The 24,398-nt window shown below is 43.6% G+C and overlaps 1 protein-coding gene and 1 pseudogene across 1 annotated transcript in view; one reads left to right on the forward strand and one right to left on the reverse strand.

Annotated features, from left to right (window-relative positions):
- The window catches only part of LOC110505507 (KATNB1-like protein 1), a 70,439-nt gene that overhangs the window by 4,497 nt on the left and 41,544 nt on the right, over positions 1-24,398 (reverse strand). The gene's annotated exons all lie outside the window — the stretch shown is intronic.
- LOC110504201 lies at positions 387-23,489 on the forward strand (annotated as a pseudogene).

Below are 24,398 nucleotides of genomic sequence, written 5' to 3' on the forward strand. Positions count from 1 at the left end.
TGTATAGCACACTAGCACCACTGTATAGTGCACTGGCACTACTGTATAAAACACAAGAACTACTGTATAATACATTAACACTACTATATAGTACACTAGCACTACTGTGTAATACACTAACACTACCATGTAATACACTAAAACTACTATATAATACACTAACGCTACTATAATACACTAGCACTACTATATAGTCCATTAGCACTACTGTATATTACACTAGCACTACTGTACTAACAAGTCATATCCAGTGAGTTTAACCAAATGTTTAATTCTCAAATCCTGTCAACAGGGATATCAAAAGCACAGACTTGTGAGTTATTGAAAAATACAGGCCCCCTCGCTGGATAACTTTGGGGCTTTTCTCCCCAGGACTCCCTGCCTCTATGGAGATGACCTAGACCACCATCAATGAGACAGAGGAGAGCACCATGGAGTACGGCCTGTGGAGGGGGACTGTTTGAGCTGACCGCCAAGAGCAACGCAACTCTTTTTAAAATGTATTTTACCTTTATTTAACTAGGCAAGTCAGTTAAGAACAAATTCTCATTTTCAATGACGGCCTAGGAACAGTGGGTTAACTGCCTTGTTCAGGGGCAGAACGACAGATTTTTTTATGGACGGGATCAGAAGTGAGGGAGATCCACATACACAGGGTCACACTCACTGCCCTGAGACCTGCCTCTGCTTATGTTAGGGTTCCATGTTCACCGAACTAGCATGATGGATGTTTATGGCCTGTCACATTCGGTCATCATCATAGTATTGATAGAACAGTGTTTTCTTTCCTGTGTTCACTGCAGTGTACCACTGTGGCAGTGAGGCTAGCTGGAGTGATGTGTTCTCCTTCACTGCTCTGAATGAGAGTGCTAGCTGGAGTCCCAGGTTTTCCATCTATGGGTACATGGGCAATGAGAACCCTCAGTCTCTGGCCAGACTGCAGTAGTAGACCCAGGTCGGCAGCATTTATGATCTCATCCTAAGTGCTTATGCGGCTAACTCCCGACTGATTGTCATAAGTGAATAGCAAATCAATGTTGCCGTTGCATAATAACTTCAATCATAGTGGTGTATAATTGTGGTTAACTTTGTGTCACACCCTGATCTGTTTCACCTGTCCTTGTGCTTGTTCCAGGCATCCAGGAGGGTGCCTGGAACCCGGAAGAGCTGTTTGACACGTTCCTGCACGGATTTTCAGAGGAAGTAAAGGACGATCTTGCAGCCCAGGAACTACCGATGGATCTTGACTTATTCATCGCTTTAACCACCCGGATCGATGGTCGGCTACGGGAAAGTAGGAGGGAGAAGAGGTCTGATTGCGGTCCCAATCGCTCACTCAAGGATCCCAAGATCTGATGAACTCCGGAAGTCCCCGGTGTCTTCGTCCCCAAAAGGACCTGAGTTGACCCGAGTTCCTCCAAGAGCCTCCGAAGACTGACAATTTGCCCCTAGCCGATGCAGCCGAAGGAGTACGCAGACTTAACACCTAGAGTTGTCTGTATTGCAGTACTGTCGGTCATTATGTGTCTACTTGTCCCTTCAAGAGACCTAGCTCATTGGTAGGAATGAGTACTCTGGTGGGTCTTAAGGATAATGTTGCTTCTTCCCCTACTCACCCCCCTCTCTATGCCACCCTGTGGTGGGGCGACCAGTCCAAGTCTCTCCAGATACTCATCGACTCGGGGGCCGATATGAGTCTTATAGATGTTACCCTGGCATCCAAGCTGGGCATCCCCACTCAACCCCTCTCCATTCCCATGGATGTTAGAGCACTGGACGGGCGCTCTATAGGCCGGGTCACCCACCATACCATCCCCAACAACCTACGAGTGTCAGGGAATCACAGCGAGACGATCCAATTCCTCCTAATTGAGTCTCTGCAGATTCCTGTGGTATTGGGATTCTCTTGGCTCCAGAGACACAATCCCTCGATTGACTGGTCTACTGGTGCCATCGAGCCCGTTCTGCCATGCCCATTGCATGAAATCAATAGCCCCTCTGCTGTTCCTCCTCTGTTGCCCCGTACCCTCCATATACAGTACTTCCTACTTTTCATCTGTCTAGATCTAAACCCATGTCTCACAGCCCTTTGTCTCCTGTTTGTTCAAGTCAACCAGCGTTTTGTCTCAGCTCCTGCTTTTCCCTAGTCTCTCTTTTTCTAGTCATCCTGGTTTCGACCCTTGCCTGTCCTGACTCTGGGCCTTCCTGCTTTCCTGTGCCTTTGCCCCTACTCTGGATTACTGGCCTCTGCCTGGCCTCACCCTGCCTGCCGTCCTGTACCTTGGCCACACTACTCTGGATTATCAACCCCTGCCTGCCTTGAACTGTCATTTGCCTGCCCCTGTTGTTGCAATAACCATTGTTACTTCAACACAGTCTGCATTTGGGTCTTACCTGAAACCTCATAGGTGAAATATGGAGCACACTTTGTAAAAATTGTGCAAAGCATGACGAATATGTGCTTTTTTGTTTTCTAGGGGACTTTGCATGTGACATGGATGAGGTAAAATGTCTAAATATTTTCGTTTTCTGTACACGCTTGTCCATCACTGGTCATTTGGTAGAATGATACACATACCATTTATGCTCAGCACTTTCTCATGGGATTTTCATGAAGTTAAACTATGGCATACAGGGGCACACTCAAAGCTTATGGTATCCTCAGGGTAAGATGTAAAAGTGGGCTCTGTCGTCATGAGCCTAGACCACTAAAGGCCATCTGGGTATCTGTATAGATCAATGATGATATATGAGATAGAGCCACTCTGCCCCTTCTCAGTCTTATCTCTAGTGTTCCCCATTTCATCAGCAGATCTTCTGGAATTAGGGACATAACACCTATGAAGTACAGCACCAGGGCTCTATTCAGCCGAGACAGAGGCCATGTTTCCCTAAACCTAACTGGCCAGCGCTCTTCACAATTACTATTGGGTATTAATCCCCAGTGGTATACATCAGCGGCTGCTGTTTCCCTGAAATTAAAAAGCAAAGTTGGCTCATTTTATACTTTTCTCAAACATGGAGAAAAATGCTGGACATTAATGAGCAGACAACCTCAAAAATGAATAACTGCAAATTCATGCTGAGTTTGAACTGGAATGTCTAACTCTGTTCCGCGGCTTCCTTGATATTATAAATAGAAAAACAGAAATAGAAATTCTGTCTGAAAGCTCATTAAGGGCAATGGCCACTGAAAACCAGAAGACGGCCATGCCATCCACCGCAATGTGTACATAAGCTCAATTGCCACTATTAGAATATTTGTGAAATTAACAGTTCTGGTTTCATTGGGGTTTTGTTTGGTATGCAAATGGAACATTCCTAAAGTTGTCTGGAAAGATTTACAGTACTTTAGCTTTAGATAATTGAATGTGCTTTTTACATTTATTCTGTGAGCGTTATTATTTCAGACTTCATTAGCACTAATACTGTGTATTATACTGTGGCAAATGACTAAATCAAACTTTTTCAGGGCAACAGTAGGATTGGAGATGAGTTAATGCGCCAGATCCAGTCCATAGCTGTCTACGTGCCCTATATGACCTGTCCTGGGAACCACGAGGCTGCATAGTGTGTAGGACCTGAACTTGACCCTATCTACTTATTTACTCCTCTCTCTCTCTCTCGCTCTTTCACTTTCTCACACCCACACACACCCACACACACACAGGCACCAGTCATTCAGTGTTAAACTGATGATAAAAACTGACAGTATTACGAAATCTTCATAAACAGTGAGTCAACATGGTTGAAGTCTGCTTACTTTCTACTCCCCATTAGCCAATGCTTTCCCCTCCTGGTACATATTTTGGTTCATTCCGTACAGGTCACATCTAATCAATGCTATTATTACATGGTTTGGGTAAAAACTCAGTACATTCTGCATTTCATTTTGGTGAGACAGACTGCCAGACCTCCCCAGACTTGGTATCCATAATGTGCTACTGTACTGTACTGTGAGGCAGGGGTAGAATCTCAGAAAAACAACTTTTTGGTCAGAGTGGAGCAACCACAGCTTTTCCACTGTAGAAAACACTTTCGTCAACTCCACTGTGCCATTGGAACATATGGGAGCTATTTCAGCTTCTAAGTCTGGAGCTGGTTCAAGAACCACCTACATCTAAACAAGTAATCCTTGTCCAAAATAAACACTGGCTGAGACAGATCAGTTTCCTAACTTGCGTTTAAGCCAATGGAAACAACTGACAGAAACTCTATTTACCCCACAATGACTCTCAGACAAAGTCTACTGGGCTCAAATAAAATAAAATTGCATTTGTCCCATGTTTCGTAAACAACAGGTATAGACTAACAGTGAAATGCTTACTTATCAGCCCTTCCCAACAATAGTGAGAGAAAAATATAGAAAAATAATAACACAAGGAATAAATACATAATGAGTAACTATAACTTGGCTATATACACAGGGTACCAGTACTGAGTTGATGTGCAGGGGTAGGAGGTAATTGAGGTAGATATTCATATAGGTAGGGGTACAGTGATCAGGCACCCGGATAAATACTAAACAATAACAGTAGCGAATGTGACGAGTCAAAAGAGTTAGTGCAAAGAAGGTCAATGCAGATAGTCTGGGTAGCTATTTGGTTAACTATTTAGTAGTCTTATGGCTTCGGTGTAGAAGCTGTTTAGGGTCCTGTTGGTTCCAGACTTGCGGCATCAGTGCCGCTTGCCGTGCAGTAGCAGAGAGAACAGTCCATGACTTGGGTGGCTGAAGTCTTTGACACTGCCTGATATAGAGGTCCTGGATGACAGGGAGCTCGGCCCCTGTGATGTACTGGGCCGTACACACTACCGTCTGTAGCGCCTTGTGGTCGGATGCCAAGCAGTTGCCATACCAAGCGGTGATGCAGCCAGTCAAGATGCTGTCAATGGTGTAGTTGTAGAACGTTTTGAGGATCTGAGGGCCCATGCCAAATCTTTTCAGCCTCCTAAGAGGGAAGAGGCATTGTCGTGCCTTCTTCACGACTATATTGGTGTGTGTGGACAATGTGAATTCCTTAGGGATGTGGACACCGAGGAACTTGCTTCACTACAGCCCTGTCAATGTGGAGGGGGGCCTCCTGTAGTCCATGATCAGCTCCTTTGTCGTGCTGATGTTGAGGGAGAGTTTGTTGTCCTGGCACCACACTGCCAGGTCACTGACCTCCTCTCTATAGGCGGTCACATTGTCATCAGTGATCAGGCCTACCACCGTCGTGTCATCAGCAAACTTAATGATGGTGTTGGAGTTGGAGTTGTGCGGGGCCGCACAGTCGTGGGTGAACAGGGAGTTCAGGAGGGGACTAACATGCTGACCACACCGCCCGCGTCTCGTGCGCGAGCGTTGGAAAATACACTTACACATACATGTTATTAAATCATTGCACCCACACTTCTCACGCGCGTCAATGAGCGTCTGCGTAGCCATACGCTTTAAGTCCTGCCTCTCCCATCTCCTCATTGGTTTTTAGGAGCATATACCGACATAGGTGATTGAAAGATAAACTGAGGTCCACACTCCAGTCCAGTTGGTGGTGGTAATGCACCTTAAAGTTGGTTGCCAACCGCCATATAAAGTCCAAAGTAGAAGAAGAAGCCTGAAGGAGGAGAGATTACTAGAAACAAACTTGGTTTACCCGTTTATCTGAGGATTAATTGTTGGAGTAGAGGACCTTGTGCATTTCAGGTCAAATAACAACCCAATGATTATATCCCAGAACAAATTAGCTAGCAACAGCAAGCTAGCTAGCTAAATTGCCATAAATATTTAATGCTTTTCGACCTGTCCCCAAATTAATATAGTTGGTTCATAGTTTGTTTTGATATTTCTTTCTGTGTGTCCTGATCGTATGTCCTGATCGTTAATAATAGCTATTGATAAACGTTTGTCACATTACTCAACGTTATGCCTAATCATACTCTGTGTAACCCTGAGTTCATGATGGACAACCTTGATGCCCCTTAGATATTAGAGTTCCAGAGCTTAAGTCCTTGGAATCTGGGTTTAGGATATCAGCTCAGTGAGAGATCTGCATAAAAAGGGCAGAGATTTACAGGCTCAAGCATTCAGATGTGTCATATCCAGAGGATCAGCTGCCAACACATCTCAAATGCTTATACCGTGTGTGTCTGTGTTTGTTCATCTGTGTGCAGATGCGAGAATGTGCTTTCAGGTGTGAGTGTGTTAGCATAAGGGGGGATTGAATGCAAAACATCTAATCATGCACCATAATGTTTGTGCTCCTTGTATCCCCAGGCCTGATTTACTCTTTCCCAGTGTAATGTGCCTAGTCTGCCTACTGTCTGGCCTCAATTAAGGAGCTGCTAACTGTAGCCTGTTTTTCTTGGCCTTGTCACCAGACATTAGAACATGAAATCAAAAATCAGTACCCTCCCCCCTCACTCAGATAACACCACGTTTTTTTCTGTGGCGCTCGTCAGAACCTAAACTCGTGGCAGCTTGCTTCAGCTTTTTTTTTTACGCCCAAAACCAACAGAGTGAAAGACAATTAAGCCCGGCTGACCACAAGAGTCCTTAGCATTCCAGCTGCATGAGACCAGCGTGTCCACATGAGATGCTAAGGCCACTATCAAGAGTGCCTTTGTTCCCCTGCACATATAGATCACTGGCCCGTCTGAGGCAATAGGATGTAACTGGTGCCATTTGAAACAATGAGCCATGACGTGAGCTGGTGATATTCAGACAGCAATTGTTTCTTTAACGTTTCAAAGAGCCTGGATTAAGTGGGCACCTTGTAGCACAGACTCATCAGTGACATGAAAGGGCAGATCTGATTGGTTAGTATGTGTTGTTTTTAAACAGTTAACGTTGGGGGGGAACGTTGATTAGGATTAGGAATCAGTCCATCCACATTGCATTTGACATGGTTGAAGTTGGAACATCTCCCCTCAGATTTTTATCTTGATATTATTTTCTAGGAAAATAAAACACACATGGAAACAGCCTGTCTAGTTACAACTAGGCCGTCATTGAAAACAAGAATTTGTTCTTTTAACTGACTTGCCTAGTTAAATAAAGGTTAAATACTTTATTTTTTTTAACAACCGATGACTCACTGTTTGTCATGGGGACACAATATCCATTAATGACACAAATAAGCGTATTAAATTATGCTAATCAGATTTTCCACTGTCAATAGGAGAAAAAAAAGAAACACTTTTGAGCTATTGTTCTAGGAAGTTCTAGTTATTTCTCTTCAGACATGCACATACAGTATATCATTCAGTATTTGAGCAAAACAAGCCCATATGTTATTGAACTTAACAGAAGTGCTTTTTTATTTGTATTGTCCAGGGTCTCCTAAAATGTATATTGCTTGATGTATGCGGTAAGTGGAGTCCCAGAAGGAGACCTTGGGTCTCGTGTCCATCCAACAGACAGTCAACTGCTTCCCTGCCTAGCCACCACAAGATGGGGGTATTAACCAGACTAAGTACAGTACCTTTGACTCAGACTGTGACGCTCACAGGGGTTCACAGGCTCCTTCATACTGCTGCATACTGTTGTGGCTCCCATTCTAACTCACACAGGATGGTTTGTGATTATCAAGTATGTTACAGCATAATGAGGATTATGTCAGAATCTTTGTTGCAAATGGTAGACCGGTCTTTTGTTACAAACAATTTAACCACCAATTATTGAGTTGTCATAGCTTTTACCTTGACCATGTAATCTTAACCCCTAGGTTGCACTATCCCATTGACTAGAGATCCTCTATTATCCTGAACCTGACCTTTCTTTTTAATCTCTGTCCGGAACTGTCTCTGGTTACCCAACTCTGCATACCACCCTGAATCCCACTGCTGACTTGCCTCTGAGGCTAAGCAGGGTTTCTCTTGGTCAGTCCTTGGATGGGAAACCAGATGCTGCTGGAAGTGGGGTTGGAGGGCCAGTAGGGGATACTCTTCCCTCTGATCCCAAATGCCCAGGACAGTGAAGGGGACATTGACCTGCATAGGGTGCTGTCTTTAGAATGTGATGTTAAAGCAGGTGTCCTGACTCTCTGGGGGTCACTAAAGATCCATGGAACTTATCATAAGAGTAGGGGTGTTAACCCTGGTGTCCTGGCTAAGTTCCACAGTGGACATAGTACCCAAAAGCCTGTTTTAGCATGCACACTGGACAGCACCATTGAGGACTTAAACCATTTTGAAGTAGTCAACTGGGTAGGACTTCCTATGGGTTAAGGAAGGATCACATAATTCCACCCAGGTCACCAGAAGAGATCAGCCAATTAATTATACTCATGAGCGAACATTCCATAACTGCAGTTGGCAGTAAATCGCCAACTTTGACTTTATACCTCTTCAAACAACACACTCTAGGTGGCAGCATGCACCCTTTCAGTTTGTTTGCCAACTTATAGACGTAGTAGTCGAAGACAATTGGCTACTTCAAACTGGAGATGGCCTTAATGGCGCTGCCTGTGCAATCACAGACACCATAATGGGACAGATACAAAAATGCGATGTCATTCATCCCCTCTGTAACTCTTCCGCAGGTTGTTGCTGTAAAATAAATAGAGTGTTTGTTCTCAGTTAACCTAATTGGTAAAGTGTAAATAACCCTGTCAGCTGACCTCCAGCACCCATACTCACTCAGGGCTCCCCTGGTGGGCTGCTCGACCCTGTCTGCCTCTTACATAAGCCAGGAGAGGTATCAGACTCCCCCATCACCTCACCACGTACTTTACTGTTTTAACTGGAAGGAAGATTGGCTCCCAGTTTTATTGGTGAAATTAAAATCTCTAAACTCATAAAGACACGGCTAGCTCTTGGCTTGGACTGCCGTTGTTAGTAACCGTCTTCCTAGAAAGGCTTTTCTTTTTACATGCTGCGTGTCACCACAGGTTTCCCCAATTGAAATATTGTGGAAATGGCACGTGTTTGGGTGGGTGGATAGCACGCTTGGGACTGACGCTCTTGTCATGACGTTGGCCTGGGGGATAGGTTTATGACCGTCATAAATACCTCTTTCCCTCTTTTCTCTTCTCTAACCTACTAAGGTTACATTTAAAAACCCCTTGGTTAACATAGAGAATCTGGGAACATCAGTATGTGGGAGGAAATGAACTATATTCTGGTAATCCGAACAATTGAACATATGCAGTGGTACTTAATGAATATGATGTCAGTTTGGTTGTCATCTGAGACATTCTCATCAATGATAAGATGACATAAACTCCACAGTGGAAAGTCTATACATCAGAGTTATCAGATTCACATGGAATTGTTGTTCAATTTAAATGTTTGAATATGAAATTATTTGTGATGGGATGAAATGTGATTTTAGCTTCTAAAATGTGAGATGTGGGTTTTCATAAGTTAGGGCTGCTCACTCAGTGGCCTGCCCACGTGAAGAGACAGAAGTCGTAAACTTTTCACACACACCCCTTCTCTTCCTTCCTATATAAGCTCTTGACGACAACATAACTTCCTGTTCCGCGGATGTGAGATGACGATCCCATGTCAGAATGGTTCAGATAAAAACTACAGAACGAAGCCAACATCAGCATGAGCTTTGGTTGCGAATGGTATGAACCTTGAACTCTTATTCACGACAGAAGTGATACCTCCTAGCCATCGAGTTAGCGACCACAGCTGCAAACGCAGGTTAGGAAGGAACAGACAGAGTATCTCATCTACCACACAACAACGTTACTACAACTTATCCAAGTGACCACCAGAGACATTCTTCAAAGGACAAAGGACTCGGTTTGGCAACACGGTCTTCCATCTACCACCAACCTACTGAAGCGCAGCTCAGAATAAATATTTATTGCATTTTCCTTTTCCAAATGGGCGGTAATTTAGAATGCACAAGATACTGTATTTACGATAGCACAGCTTCTTCCCTTTGTTCCCCCAGTCTCCCGCTCTTTCACTCAAACCCCGCCCCTTTTCCTTTGTGTAACAAGCTGTCATATCTGTTCCGCCCGCTAGGGACGTTTCCTATGACGTAAAGAATTATCCAGGTATAATTAATGATTTGTATATGTTATTCTGTGTGATTAGTTAGGTATTTAGTAAATAAATAATTAAACCCAATTTTGTATTGCTGATTCAACTTGTTAGCCAGGATTCTTTCAAATAACCAAGAATTTACAACTTTCAGAATATGAGACTGAAGTAAGATGACGATTAATGTTGACTGCTATTGATGTAAAATATTGCTAAATCTTTAAGAGTTTATTCGGAAGATAACAGCTCTATAAATATTAGTTTGTGGTGCCCGACTCTCTAGTTAATTACATTTACATGATTAGCTCAATCAGGTGATATTAATTACAGAGAAATGATTTTATAGAATAGCATGGCATAGCAATTAATCCGGCATAGCCAAAGACACAACACTCTCCAAGGCACAGGTTTGGGTTTGGGTCTTCTTTCATTATGGGAACCGGTTCTATCTGTGTGTGTTCCGGTCTGGTGGTTCTGGTGCTATAGTGTTGAAAAATTACCAGCGGTAGAGGTGGTGGCATTTCAGGAAATATTGGTTGATCGCATCCTGTCCTGTCTGGAGAGGTGACCACTGACAGACCTTTGCTGTAGCAGGGGACTGGTGTAGTGTTTATGTGGACATCTGTCTGATAAATGGCTGTATTGTATAAATCCAACCAGGAAGTGGGAAATCTGAGGTTTGTAGTTTTTCAAAGCTTGGCCTATCGGAAACACAGTGTCTGTGGGGTCAAATTGCAATTCCTAAGGCTTCTACTAGATGCCAACAGTCTTTAGAAACTGTTTGAGGCTTCTATTGTAAAGGAGGGGCTCATAAGGGCTCTTTGAGTCAGCGGTCTGGCAGAGTGCCACAAACTCGTGACGCTCGTTCACTTGAGAGGTAGCTCGCGTTCCATTGCTTTTCTACAGACAAAGGAATTCTCCGGTTGAAACATTATTGAAGATTTATGTTAATAAAATTGATTCTATACATCGTTTGACATGTTTCGATGGACTGTAACGTAACTTTTGGACTTTGTCTGGACCTAGTGCTCGCGCCTCATGAAGATGGATTACTGGGCTGAACGCGCTAACAACAAGGAGGAATTTGGACATAAACTATGAACTTTATCGAACAAATAAAACATTTATTGTGGAACTGGGATTCCTGTGAGTGCATTCTGATGAAGATCATCAAAGGTAAGTGAATATTTATAATGCTATTTCTAACTAATGTTGACTACACAACATGACGGATATTTCTTTGTCTGGTTTGGTCTCTGAGCGCCGTACTCAGATTATTGCATGGTGTGCTTTTTCCGTATATAAAAAAAAAAATCTGACACAGCGGTTGCATTAAGGGGAAGTCTATCTTTAATTCTGTGAATAACACTTGTATCTTTTATCAATGTTTAATATGAGTATTTCTGGAAATTAATATGGCTCTCTGCAAAATCACCGGATGTTTTGGAAGTAAAACATTACTGAACGTAACGCGCCAATGTAAACTCCGATTTTTGGATATAAATATGCACTTTATCGAACAAAACATACATGTATTGTGTAACATGATGTCCTATGAGTGTCATCTGATGAAGATCATCAAAGGTTAGTGATAAATTTTATCTATATTTCTGCTTTTTGTGACTCCTATCTTTGGCTGGAAAAACAGCTGTGTGTATTTTTGTGACTTGGCTCTGACCTAACATATGTCATAAGAAGTTTTAAGTTTTAATTGAGTGAAATGTCAGAATAATACTAGAGAGAATTATTTATTTAAGCTTTTATTTCTTTCATCACATTCCCAGTGGGTCAGAAGTTTACATACACTCAATTAGTATTTGGTAGCATTGCCTTTAAATTGTTTAACTTGGGTCAAATGTTTCGGGTAGCCTTTCACTGTCACATGGGATGACGCTGGAGAGACGAAGCAAGTATGGGGAGTCAAACATTTAATATAGAACGGACATGAAACGAGACAGGACCAGCTTCAGCAAACAAGTAATATAGACAGAAAACAATGAATGCAGCAGCAGGGAACAGAGCAAGGGAACTGACAACTATAGGGGATGAAATAGGGGAGGAAATAAACTCAGATTACTGAGTCCAGGTGAGTCCAATATGTTGCGTGTGACGAGGGAAGGCAGGTGTGTGTAATAGATGGCAGTGTGTAATAGATGCGTGATGCAGGGCAGCCTGGCGCCCACAAGCGCTGGGGGGGAAGAGCGGGAGCAGACGTAACAGTACCCCCCCCCCCCCCCATCTGGCGACCCGCCTGGGGGAACCGGCCGAGAAATGGGCGCTGGGCAAGCCGGTTGGGGCGTGGAAGCCCAACGAACCGGCAGGAGCGTGGGAGCCTGGAGAGCCAGCTGAGGCATGGAAACCTGACGATTTGGCTGAGGCAAGAAGCCTGTCGATCCCGCTGCAGAGAGGGAGCCCGGTGGAGTGTGACGTGGTATGGAAACTGCCGAGCCAACCGAGAGGAGGAAACCTCTCGAGCCAGCCAGGGCGTGGAAACCCAACGGGCTGACTTAGGCACCCCCAGTTCCATCGGCGGCAGAATCCACCCCAACGGCACCAACAAAACAAAAGAAACTCCTGGACCGGCTGGGAGAACAAGAACTGACGATCCGGCTGAGGCCCGAGGTGGGATGGGCGCCATCCAAGCCAACCGGTGCAAGGATATCTCTCGAGCCAGCTAGGGCATGGAAGCCCGACGAGCTGGCTAGGGTCCCCCGGTTCCATCGGCGGCGACCCAGAGCCGATGTCACCAACAACCGGAATGCCAGTACTCCCCGATGCTTCGTATGATGGCTGCTGCATTCTGTCATATGGGATGACGCTGGAGAGACAAGCAAGTACGGGGAGTCAAGCATTTAATAAAGAACGGACATGGAACGAGTCAGGAACAGGGTCAGCAAATGAGTAATATAGACAAAAAAACTATGAATGCAGCAGCAGGGAACAGAGCAAGGGTACTGACAAATATAGGGGAGGAAATAAACAGGTGATGACTGAATCCAGGTGAGTCCAATATCGCTGATGCACGTGACGAGAGAAGGCAGGTGTGAGTAATTGATGGCAGGAGTGCGTGATGCAGTGCAGCCTGACAACTTCAATCGCCAAGGCGGGGGGGGGAGCAGATGTGACATCCACAAGCTTCCCACAGTAAGTTGGGTGAATTTTGGCCCATTCCTTTTTCAGTTCTGCCCACAAATTCTCCATAGGATTGAGGTCAGGGCTTTGTGATGGCCACTCCAATAACTTGACTTTGTTGTCCTTAAGACGTTTTGCCACAACTTTGGAAGTGTGCTTGGGGTCATTGTCCATTTGGAAGACCCATTTGCGACCAAGCTTTAACTTCCTGACTGATGTCTTGAGATGTTGCTTCAATATATCCACATCATTTTTTCCCTCATGATGCCATCTATTTTGTGAAGTGCACCAGTCCCTCATGCAGCAAAGCACCCCCACAACATGATGTTGCCACCCCCGAGCTTCACGGTTGGGATGGTGTTCTTTGGCTTGCAAGCCACCCCCTTTTTCCTCCAAACATAACGATGGTCAATATGGCCAAACAGTTCTACTTTTGTTTCATCAAACCAGAGGACATTTCTCCAAAAAGTACTATCTTTGTCTCCATGTGCAGTTGCAAACCGTATTCTGGCTTTTTTTGGGCGGTTTTTGAGCAGTGGCTTCTTCATTGCTGAGAGGCCTTTCAGGTTATGTCAATATAGGACTAATTTGACTTTGGATATAGATACTTCTGCACCTGTTTCCTCCAGCATCTTCACAAGGTCCTTTGCTGTTGTTCTGGGATTGATTTGCAGTTTTCGCACCAAAGTACGTTCATCTCTAGGAGACAGAACACATCTCCTTCCTGAGCGATATGACGGCTGCGTAGTCCCATGGTGTTTGTACTTGCGTACTATTGTTTGTACAGATGAACGTGGTACATTCAGGCGTTTGGAAATTGCTCCCAAGGATGAACCAGAATTTTGGAGGTCAACAATTATTTTTCTGAGGTCTTGGCTGATTTCTTTTGATTTCCCCATGATGTCAATCAAAGAGGCACTGAGTTTGAATGTAGGCCTTGAAATACATCCACAGGTTCACCTCTAATTGACTCAAATGATGTCAATTAGCCTATCAGAAGCTTCTAAAGCCATGACATAATTTTCAGGAATTTTCCAAGCTGTTTAAAGGCACAGTTAACTTAGTGTATGTAAACTTCTGACCCACTGGAATTGTGATACAGTGAATTATAAATTAAATAATCTGTCTGTAAACAATTGTTGGACAAATGACTTGTGTCATGCTTTTTAATGACTCCAACCTAAGTATATGTAACCTTCCGACTTCAACTGTATATGAAACACAGGGAAATCAAGGTTTTGACTGCACTTAGCCTTTAACTGACAGTCCCAGTATTAGTGGACTTGGCAGTGTCAGTAATGCCCTTTTTAGGATTATGTAATATCTTGAGTAACACACTTTTTGTTTAGAGTAGCTATGTTATGACAATGAAGAAAAACATGAACTGGACCATGGTGTTCTAAACAGTACACACACACACACACACACACACACACACACACACACACACACACACACACACACACACACACACACACACACACACACACACACACACACACACACACACACACACACACACACACACACACACAGCGATGTGACTCATTCTCTGGTGTCTGATCCTTCCTCAGGAGGCCAACAGGCTAGGGAACCAAGCGGAGTGGATCATCACTATGGGAGGAAACAGATCCATGTACTGCTCTAACAACAACAAAGACGACAGCACTCACTTTTAGAGCTACTGCATGTACAGTACCAGCCCAAAGTTTGGACACCTACTCATTCCAGGGTTTTGTTTATATTTACTACTTTCTACATTGTAGAATAATAGTGAAGACATCAAAACTATTAAATAAACGCATCAAGAAGGAAAGAAATTCCACAAATGAACATTTTACAAGGCACACCTGTTAATTGAAATGCATTCCAAGTGACTACCTCATGAAGGTGTTTGAGAGAATGCCAAGACACTTCTGTCATCAAGGCAAAGGGTGGCTAATTTGAAGAATCTCAAATATATAATATATTTTGATTTGTTTAACACTTTTTTGGATGAGTATGTGTGTCCAAACTTTTGACGGAGACTTTATATATGTTTTCACGTGCCCCTCCCCTTTCACTGTAAATACATTGAATAGCCTCATAGAATTAACTCAAAATAATGTTTACAACCAAAAAAAAAAACAATAACTGTAGCAACCCTAATTTTGCCACTTCAGTATGCTTTTGTGGCACAGTCGATGCCACGCAGGGCTATGGGCCAGAAGGTTGTTTTTGGTTACTAGATGATTCCATATGTGTCATTTCATCGTTTTGATGTCTTCACTATTATTCTACAATGTAAAAAAAAATGTAAGTGAAGAAAAACCCTTGAATGAGTAGGTGTGTCCAAACTTTTGACTGGTGCTGTATGTACGGCATAAAACCACTCACTGATTAGGGAGAGGGGGGGTCAATTACATGGATAGATGGATGAATGATACTCTCTGTATTAGTTGTGAACAGGAATGGTATTCCTAGATTAATGAATGTGCAATTGTTTTAACAAGTAAACTTCAACAGCAACTATTGTTAACACGTACAAGGGGTTTTAGAGTGGGAGCATCCAAAACGTGTAACGACAAAGAACACAGCCGTCCTCTATTAAGCAACGTGTTTGGAGTGGTCTGGTCAGTCAGACGTGGTGAGGGCTGCGGTGTAGATCACCCTGGGCCTGACAGGTCAGTAGAAGGCGGCATGCAGCAGTCCAGCAGGGAGCGAGGCAGAGGGGGACTGAGCTTGGTACTGAAGCGAGCTCCGCTTCAGAAACACTCTGATCGCTCCTCGTCCCTAGGGGTGTAAATCTGACCAAATCTGAGCAACAACCGGTCGACCGGCCAAACATCCTTTATACTGATCATAAGAGAAGATTTACAACCAGGAATAACTCCCTGCTCCCCCTCATGCAACTTTTTACTCATTCAATTGTTATTATTGTCTGGCCAAGGGGGCTCTATATCATTCTGTTAATACCCTTTATAAATCACATGGTCCTGATGATTTACTTGACATAGCATTGTTAGATATGTGAAGAACAGCTAGGCTGTGTCCCAGCGGGCTCTTCTATGCTACGTGAAAGCCTCTACAGGATTTGTTTTCTGCTGTGTTGCTGGACACATGAATTGCCGGGTCTGACCTGTAACGTCTTAGGCAACTGGCTAGTCCACATTAGCACTGAAGCACGTCTGTATGTGTTAGATGTTGTAATCACAACAATTTGAACCACAGTTTCATTCAGCACTTGGCATGGATATGGAGTGACAGCCTGGCATGAGAGAGCAACACCAGATTTCAGGTTTCAGATCCTACTCCCAGCATGCTATCTGTCTGTCTGTCTCTCTGCTCTGTCTCAGGTCCGACTCGGACGGAACGACACCAAACCGCCTGCACCGGGTCTGGAGGATGTATTATGCCTCCACAGTATGGTCTCCATTTGATGACCTCACACAATAGCACTGTGCTCAAATAGGTGTTACGCTCACAAATCTGTCCTCTCAGACAGACTAATGTCCCAATGGCGCGAGCAGAGCAATCCAAACACATTTCCTTTATTACAACGACAGACTGCTGGTTTGGACGCTGCCCAAAAAGCCCTTATCCAAAGGTTTTCCTATACGTTTCTCTAGCTTGTTTGTTGCCTTTAAGAGTTTATTGAGTGGTCTAAGCCATTGGGAACCATTATATTTAGTGCTCTTTGATGGATAGCAATAAATAGGCAAAACATGTGATGCATGTTCTATGCGGGTTAACTTATTAATATTTTCATAACACAATATTGGCATGAAAAGGCCTTATGATCCAGCAATTGCTCTTTGTCCTTTGTGATGGTATCCATAGTCTGTAGATAAATACTGTATCTAAAGTTTCATATCAATCTATTGAAATGTATTTTTCCAGGACTGGACCTGGAGCTATGGGCCCAGGAGCACACATATGAGAGACTGTAGCCTGTCTACAGCTACAAGGTCAGTTCCCATGTGAATAATCAGTATATCATACACTCGCCATCAATGTTTTGTCACAGACTGAAAAGCCCCTTGATGGTCCTCTCCCAAAGTTTTCAATTGGCGCATGGAACAGCCCAAAGCTCCAGTACATGTCATCACAGGCTCTACTGTAAGTAGCTTACTGCTTTGACTTATCTTTATCACATTCAATAGGTGGTGAGCTGTGGTCTTTCAAACAGCTATTTATCTGGTGCACAATTCAATTATTTTCATCTGTATAAATGCTGTCTGATGTGATGACTAACCACAGATGAGTTAGTCATGCCCATATCAAAGTGGTGTCAGGACAGAGCCACAGTCCAGTGTTCCAAACGTCACAGGATCCTGAGGATAAGCCTAAGGGAAGCACGTGGCTCTCCACAAACAGAAGATGAACCTTTGACTAAAAACAGAAGATAGTATGCTACACATGATCAAAGAAGGATTGTGATGTAGCATAGATGATGGATTGTGGATGGTCTTTTCAGGGCTGCCAGGAGAATCTGTTCGCCCCTAATCAAATCAAATTTTAATTGGTCACATACACACATTTAGCCAATGTTATTGTGGTTGTAGCAAAATGCTTGTGTTCCTAGCTCCAACAGTGCAGTATTATCTAACAATACACACACATCTAAAAGTAAAACAATGTAATTAAGAAATATATAAATATTAGATTGAGCAATGTCGCAGTGGCATTGACTAAAATGCAGTAGAATAGAATACAGTATATAAACTCAGCAAAAATAAAATGTAAACTGAACAAGTTCCACAGACATGTGACTAACAGAAATGAAATAATGTGTCCCTGATCAAAGAGGGGGGGTCAAAATCTAAAGTTACAGTCAGTATCTGGTGTGGCCACCAGCTGCATTAAGTACTGCAGTGCATCTCCTCCTCGTGGACTGCACCAGATTTGCCAGTTCTTGCTGTGAGATATTACCCCACTCTTCCACCAAGGCACCTGCAAGTTCCCAGGCATTTCTGGGGGGAATGGCCCTAGCCCTCATCCTCCGATCCAACAGGTCCCAGACGTGCTCAATGGTATTGAGATCCAGGCTCTTCACTGGCCATGGCAGAACACTGACATTCCTGTCTTGCAGGAAATCACGCACAGAGCAGGCAGTATGGATGGTGGCATTGTCATGCTGGAGGGATAAGCCTGCAGGAAGGGTACCACATGAGGAAGGAAGATGTCTTCCTTGTAATGCACAGCGTTGACATTGCATGCAATGACAACAAGCTCAGTCCGATGATGCTGTGACACACTGCCCCAGACCATGACGGACACTTCACCTCCAAATCGATCCCGCTCCAGAGTACAGGCCTCGGTGTAATGCTCATTCCTTCGACGATAAATGCAAATCCGATCATCATCCCTGGTGAGACAAAACCGCGACTCGTCAGTGAAGAGCACTTTTTGCCAGTCCTATCTGGTCCAGCGACAGTGGGTTTGTGCCCATAGGCGACGTTGTTGCCAGTGATGTCTGGTGAGTACCTGCCTTACAACAGGCCTACAAGTCCTCAGTCCAGCCTCTCTCAGCCTATTGTGCGTTCCTGGTGTAACTCGGGCAGTTGTTGTTGCCAACCTGTACCTGTCCTGCAGGTGTGATGTTCGGATGTACTGATCCTGTGCAGGTGTTGTTACACATGGTCTGCCACTGTAAGGATGATCAGCTGACCGTCCTGTCTCCCTGTAGAGTTGTCTTAGGCATCTCACAATACGGACATTGCAATTCATTGCCCTGGCCACATCTGCAGTCCTCATGCCTTCTTGCAGCATGCCTAAGGCAAGTTCACTCAGATGAGCAGGGACCCCGGGCATATTTATTTTGGTGTTTTTCAGAGTCAGTAGAAAGGCCTCTTTAGTGTCCTAAGTTTTCATAACTGTGACCTTAATTGCCTACCGTCTGTAAGCTCTTAGTGTCTTAACGACCGTTCCACAGGTGCATGTTCATGAATTGTTTGTGGTTCATTGAACAAGCATTGGAAATAACGTTTAAACCCTTTACCATGAAGATCTGTGAAGTTATTTGGATTTTACGAATTATCTTTGAAAGAGAGGGTCCTGAAAAATAATGTTTATTTTTTGCTTGGTTTATATATGAGATGAGTAAAGCAGTATGTAAACATTATTAAAGTGACTAGTGTTCCATTTTTAATTATGGCTAGGCGTTCCCCTAGGGGAAGTCCCCCACTCCATTCAGCTGAAAAGGTGGCGTGAGAAATTAAAAAAATATTCTTTAGAAATATTTAACTTCCACACATTAACAAGTCCAATACAGCAAATGAAAGATAAACATCTTGTTAATCTAACCATCGTGTCCGATTTTTAAAATGTTTTACAGCGAAAACACAACATATATTTATGTTAGATCACCACCAAATTAAAAAACACACACAGCCATTTTTCACAGCCAAAGGTAGAGTCACAAAAGCAGAATTATAGATCAAATGAATCACTAACCTTTGATTATCTCCAGCAGATAGATGACACTCATAGGACCTCATGTGATACATGTATTGTGTGTTTTGTGTCGATAATGTGCATATGTATATATATATATAAAGAATCTCAGTTTACATTGGCGCGTTACGTGCAGTAATGTTCCAAAACATCCGGTGATTTTGCAGAAATACTCACAATAAACATTGATAAAAGATGCAAGTGTTATTCACAGAATTAAAGATAAACGTATCCTCTAAGCAACCGCTGTGTCAGATTTCAAAAAAACTTTACGGAAAAAGAATAATCTGAGAACGGTGCTCAGAACCCAAATTAGCCAAAGAAATAGCCGCCATTTTGGCATCAACAGAAGCTACAAAAAACACTATAAATATTCACTTACCTTTGAATATCTTCATCAGAAGGCAGTTCCAGGAATCCCAGTTCACCAATAAATGACTGATTTGTTCCATAAAGTTCCATAAAACCCATCATTTAGCCACTTGTTGATAGCTTGTTCAGCCCAGCATTCAATCCTCAAAAAGCACGAGCAATTCCTCCAGACAAAAACTCAAAAAGTTCCGTTACAGGTCGTAGAAACAAGTCAAATGATGTATGCAATCCATATTTGGGATGTTTTAAACATTAATCAGCAATAAGGTTCCAACCGGAGAATTTCATTGTCTGAAGAAAAGCATTGGAACGTGAGGACACTCTCTCGTGACCGCGCGCAATGAGACCGAGGCTTTCTGCCAGACCACTCACTCAAAGAGCTATTATGAGCCCCTCCTTTGTAGTAGAATCATACAACCAGAATCTAAAGACGGTGACATCTTGTGGAAGCCCTAGGAAGTGCATGCACATCCATATCTTAAATGGACATCAAATGGCACTGTTTTCAAAATCGAGTTCTCACTTCCTGTTTGGATTTCTTCTCAGGTTTTTGTCTGTCATATGAGTTCTGTTATATTCACAGACATAATTCAAACAGTTTTAGAAACTTCAGAGTGTTTTCTATCCACCAGTAATAATAATATGCATATATTCCCATCTGGGAAAGAGTAGGAGGCAGTTTACTCTGGGCACGCCTTTCATCCAAAAGTGAAAATGCTGCCCCCTAGCCCCAACAGGTTTTTAAAGTGGCCAGTGATTCCAAGTTTATGTAGATAGGGCAGCAGCCTCTAAGGAGCAGGGTTGCGTAACCGGGTGGAAGCCAGCTCGTGATGACTATTTAACAGTCTGTTGGCCTTAAGATAGAAGCTGTTTTTCAGTCTCTCGGTCCCAGCTTTGATGCATCTGTACTAACCTCACCTTCTGGATGATAGCGGGGTGAACAGGCCGTGGCTCAGGTGGTTGAAGTCCTTGATGATATTTTTGGCACCATGATGTTGAATGCTGAGCTATGGTCAATGAACAGCATTCTTACATAGGTTTTCCTCTTGTCCAGATGGGATAGGACAGTGTGCAGAGCGATAGCGATTGCATCGTCTGTGGCTCTACAGCAAATTGAAGTGGGTCTTGGGTATCAGGTAAGGTAGAGGTGATATGATCCTTAACTAGCCTCTCAAAGCACTTCATGATGACACAAGTGAGTGATACGGGGCAATAGTCATTTAGTTAAGTTACCATTGCTTTCTTGGGTACAGGAACAATGATGGACATCTTGACACAAGTGGGGACAGCAGACTAACTACACTGTAGGGAGAGTTTGAATATGTCCGTAAACACTCCAGTCAGCCTGTCTGCGCATGCTCTGAGGACACGGCTAGGGATGCCATTTGGGATGGCAGCCTTGCGAGGGTTAACACTCTTAAATATCTTACACACTTCGGCCACAGAAAAGGAGAGCCCACAGTCCTTGGTAGCGGACCGCATCGGTGGCACTGTGTTATCCTCAAAGCGGGCGAATGTGTTTAGCTTGTCCGGAAGCAAGATGTCGGTTTCCACGACGTGCCTGGTTTTCCCTTTGTAGTCCGTGATTGTCTGTAGACCCTACCACATACATCTCGTGTCTGAGCCGTTGAATTGCCACTCCACTTTGTCTCTGTCCTGATGTTTTGCCTGTTTGATTGCCTTACTTGATTGAATAACTACACTGTTTGTATTCGGGCCATATTCCCAGTCACTTTGCCATGGTTAAATGCGTGGTGGTTTTGCGCGAATGATGCGATCTATCCATGGTTTCTGGTTTGGGTAGGTTTTAATAGTCACAGTGGGTACAACATCTCCTATACACTTCCTGATGAACTTATTCTCAGAGGCTACACGGAATATATACCAGTCCGTGTGATCAAAACAATCTTGATGCATGGATTCCGATTGGTTGAATTTTCTGCTTATAGGAAGAGAGCAGCAAAATGGAGTTGTGATCAAATTTGCAGAAGGGAGGGCGGGGAAGTGCCTTGTAGGCATTTCAAAAGGTTCAGTAGCAGTGGTCCAATTTGTTCCAGAGTGAGTACTACAGTCAATGTGTTGGTAAAACTTCGGTAGTGTTTTCCTCAAATGATGCTTTGTTAAAATCCCCAGCTACAATAAATGCGGCCTCAGGATACGTGGTTTCCAGTTTGCTTAAATTCCAGTGTAGTTCTTTGAGGGCCGTCGTGATATTGGCTTGAGGAGGAATATACACGGCTGTGACTATAACCGAAGAGACTTGTCTTGGGAGGTAATAGGGTCGGCATTTGATTGTGAGGTATTCTAGGTCGGGTGAACAAACGAAATTGAGTTTTTGTATGTTATCACAATGACACCATGAGTGGTTAATCATGACGCATATACCCCCTCTTTTCTTCTTCCCGGAGAGTTCTTTATTCCTGTCTGTGCGATGTACTTAGAATCCAGCATGCTGAATGAACAGGGGCAGTATATCCCGAGAGAGCCATGTTTCCTTGAAACAGAGTATGTTACAATTCCTGACGTCTCTCTGGATGGAGATCCTCGCCCTGAGTTCATCTACTTTATTATATAGAGACTGAACATTAGGGAGTACTATACTCGGAAGCAGTGGATGGTGTTGCACACCTCCTGAGTCCACTCCGAATACCTCTTCTCGGCTATGTTTTGGAGCATCCTCTAGAATAACTTAAATTGCCCCGGGGTGTACGAACAAAGGACCCTATTCGGGAAAGTTATATTCCTGGTTGTAATGCTGGTGAGTTACCACCGCTCTGATATCAAAAAGTTATTTCCGGCTGTAGGTAATAATACAAAAAAAATCTGGGCTAATAATGTAAGAAATAACACACACAAAATAAAAATACTGCAAAGTTACTTAGGAGTTAGAATCAGAGCTGCCATATCTGTCGGTGCCATATCTAATCCAAGGGACTGTAGTGCCTTCTGCAGTACAGATTATGGATACACCTGCATGCAGGTACACAACACCACCCATCTATCTGTATCTGTATCTGGAGCAGGTGTCCGATGACCAGGTGAGCAGGTGAGCAGAGCGAGAATACCTCAATTCTACACCTAATTGTGAAGTGGATGGCCTTCTGCAATATCTTACTGATGTTACAGTGCATTGCGAAAGTATTCGGCCCCCTTGAACTTTGCGACCTTTTGCCACATTTCAGGCTTCAAACATAAAGATATAAAACTGTATTTTTTGTGAAGAATCAACAACAAGTGGGACACAATCATGAAGTGGAACGACATTTATTGGATATTTCAAACTTTTTTAACAAATCAAAAACTGAAAAATTAGGCGTGCAGAATTATTCAGCCCAGTTACAGTTTTATATCTTTATGTTTGAAGCCTGAAATGTGGCAAAAGGTTGCAAAGTTCAAGGGGGCCGAATACTTTCGCAAGGCACTGTATGTAATACAGGAAGGCAGAAGTCATTGGCCTGTTCATCCCGTTTTGTGATGAAGGAGAATGCCTCTTTGTCTTTCAGTATGGTAAGGTGATCGACAGCATCTGGATGGTGAAGGAAAAACACGGCTTCTCAGCCTGGTTCTGAAGCCCCTAACCAGGACTTTCTACCCAGGACCCCCAACTTATCAAAACAACTCTTCTCTTCTCAGGAAACACACTTTAACTGTCACACCCTGATCTGTTTCACCTGTCCTTTTGATTGTCTCCACCCCTCTCCAGGTGTCGCCCATCTTCCCCATTATCCCCTGTGTATTTATACCTGTGTTCTTTGTTTGTCCGTTGCCAGTTTGTCTTGTTTGTCAAGTCAACCAGCGTTTTTGTTCTCAGCTCCTGCTTTTGTCAGTCTCTCTTTTTATCGCCCTCCTGGTTTTGACCCTTGCCTGTCCTGACTCTGAGCTAGCCTACCTGACCACTCTGCCTGCCCCTGATCCTGAGCCTGCCTGCTGACCTGTACCTTTGCCTCACCTCTGGATTGTTAACCTCTGCCTAACCTGACCCTGAGCCTGCCTGCCATCCGGTACCGTTGCCCCACCCCTGGTGTACTGACCCCGGCCTGCCTTGACCTGTCTATTGCCTGCCCCTGTTGGAATATTAAACCATTGTCAATTTGACGTGTCTGCATCTGGGTCTTACCTTGATTCCTGATATTAATGAACAACCTAATTATTGTGAACTGCATTGTTAGCTGCTATCTAGCTGCTATCAATCAAATACACGACTATTCTCCAAATAATGGAAATCTATGGAAATCTTCACACACAGGCCCAGCCTTGGAGGACCGTTAGTGATTAGGCACATGTTTCACATTGGGAGGAAGGGCGAAACTTCAGATTTCAAAGTCTGCTCAAATATATGCTGTTCACTCTTCTTTAGTAAATTGGTTATTCCAGAATCATGATGGAATGAGTGAATCAGTTGAGCACAGTGGGAAAGGCACAAACCTGTGGTGAAAGGTATTTGATTGATCACAATAATAACGCCCTACAACTTAAAG

This window comes from Oncorhynchus mykiss, chromosome 25 (genome assembly GCF_013265735.2).
Source record: "Oncorhynchus mykiss isolate Arlee chromosome 25, USDA_OmykA_1.1, whole genome shotgun sequence".
In the NCBI taxonomy this organism is placed as follows: domain Eukaryota; kingdom Metazoa; phylum Chordata; class Actinopteri; order Salmoniformes; family Salmonidae; genus Oncorhynchus; species Oncorhynchus mykiss.